Genomic DNA, 2,559 nt, shown 5'->3' with positions numbered 1-2,559 from the left:
GGAGTATAAGGGAAATTGTTGGCTGACTAACTCTCAGATGGTCAAATACCAGAGTGTGATATGTGCAAACCTACACATCCAGCTGGAAGTTGTTAAGACTCTAAACCTGGCCATTCTATTGCCAATTGACTTGCCCCCTGGAGCATGACTGCTTAGAAGTTATGGATGAGGTTTTCTTGAGCTGGCCAGATCTAACTGATCAGCCTATTGGCATTCCAGATGTTGACTATTTCACAGATGCTAACAGATTTGCCCAGGATGGCACACACTTTGCAGGTATGCAGTGGTGACTTTGAACTCATCCATTAAGGCTTGCCTTCTGCCAGTTGGGACCTCTGCGCAGAAGTTTGAACTTATCACCCCCGTAAGGGCATTCCAGCTCACTGCAGGAGTATGAATAAACATCTACACTGCTCTAAATATGCCTCTACAATGATTCATGTCCCTGGGGCCTTATATAAAGTGAAAGGACTCACTAACTTGGGAAGAAAAATATCAAGTATGGGCAGGAAATCTTTGAACTGCTAGACTCTGTGTGGGCTCCTAAATGGGTGGCAGTTATACAATGCTGAGGGCACCAGAAGGGAGATGCAGCAATTGCCCAAGGAAACCAGAAAGCTGGCAAAGAGCCCAAACAAGTGGCTGTCATAAGGGAACCAGATCCATCTGTCCTGACAGCTACCTTGTTCCCATGCCCCTTAGCTGAATGTGACCCTTGGTACACACCACAAGAACAAGCTTGGTTTAAGACTGAGGTGGGAAATTTTCTACCAAATGGATGGTGGAAGTTTGCCAGTGGCCACATTGCCATACCTGAGTCACTGGCCCCTACCTTTGTCAAGCAGTTCCACGAAGGAACTCATTCAGGGTGGACAGCCCTTGAGACCACCTTGGCCCAGTATTTTTATGTCCCCAAGCTCTCCAGCATAAGTAAGGCAGTGTGCAAGAAATGTAGGTTATGTGCCAAAAATAATCCCAGACAAGGATCAAAAGCACCTCCCCAGGTGCAGAGTGTTGGTGGAACTCCTCTTGAAAACTTGATCATGGACTTCACTGAAATGCCATGAGTTTAAGGATGCAAATATCTATTGGTGTTTGTCTATACCTTCTCAGGATGGGTGGAAGCCTTCCCCAAATGGACTGAAAAGGCCCAGGAAGTGGCCAGATGTCTGAAAAAGGAAATCATCCCTCAGTTTGTAATACCTGTATTTATTGGGTCAGATAATGGGTCAGCCTTTGTGCCAGAGGTGGTACAACTGGTGGCTAAGGACTTAGGAACCACCTGGAAGTTGCATATGGCCTACCACCCCCAGAGTTCAGGAAAAATGGAATGTATGAATAGGACCCTAAAATTGCAGTTAGGAAAACTGTGTCAGGAGACCCATCTGCAGTAGGGTCAATTATTACCCATAGCATTACTAAGGATTACGTCTAGTTCCATGAAACAGACAGGGCTCTCACCCTTTGAAGTCCTATATGGATGCCCATCCCTCTTAATCAAGGGCATATGAGGAGACCCTAAAGAAATAAGTGACCTCACCTTGAGGCAACAGATACAGGCCCTTGGGTTGACTCTCTCAAAGATAAATGACTGGGTCTGGGAGAGACTTCCCATCAGCCTGACAACTCCCACATATCCTTTCAGGCCAGGGGATGCTGTCTGGGTAAAGGAATGGAATGTCCAACCATTAAAGCCTCATTGGAGAAGCCCTTTTGTTGTTATTTTGTCTACCCCTACCACAGTTAAAGCAGCAGAAATTTCTCCTTGGATTTACCACAGTCGAATCAAGCCAGAGTCTCTTGAGTGGAAGTGCATCTCTGATCCAGCTTTGCCATGTAAGACCACTCTCCAGTACATCAGCGTCCTTCTGAGGCAAGACTCCACTTCCCAGGAAACAACAGGGCATCACGGACTACAGGGTGACAGCCCTGCTCTAGTCACCTCAGAAACTGACTAGCCTATGCATGACAGAAGCTTGAGGAGTTGACTATCCAATGGGATAAACAAACTGTTTTCTACTTCAGTTATTTTACTGTAATACATTGTCACTCCCTGACTTTATCTATTGCTGTAGTTCTCACCTTAATCTTTACCATAGGTTTGGCAGAAACTGCCACCACCGACTGGACTCATGGCGAAAAGTTTTTATTAGCTCTCTTCTACCTCTTTTGGGCAGGATGCATAACAACTGTTTATTGTTACTGATCTGGTTTCCTTTCATGGCCCCAGAACTCTCATCCTGTGACCTATGTATGCATACTACTTGGGCAAGAAGTGTTATTACTAGGACTTTGCTTTTCCATACTTACTACTCCTGTGCAGGCTCTGTCTGTCATTGGGTCATGCACTCACAACCCTACCAGCTCAACTATTCAGTGTGTTCCCATGGTAATCAGCATGTCCATTTCAACCCACTTACAGCCCTTGAGAACAAAGGATGGAGGTCCGGAAATTTGATGACGCTATCTGGGGGCAGGATTTAGGGACCTCGTTAACCATACCAGGTATTCAATTCTGATAAACCGTGTCAGTGTTTTTTGATGTATGTGCAGCCATAG

Source organism: Castor canadensis, chromosome 7 (assembly GCF_047511655.1).
Source record: "Castor canadensis chromosome 7, mCasCan1.hap1v2, whole genome shotgun sequence".
Classification (NCBI taxonomy): Eukaryota; Metazoa; Chordata; class Mammalia; order Rodentia; family Castoridae; genus Castor; species Castor canadensis.
The sequence above is the reverse complement of the archived record's forward strand: the minus strand, read 5'-3'. Positions refer to the sequence as shown.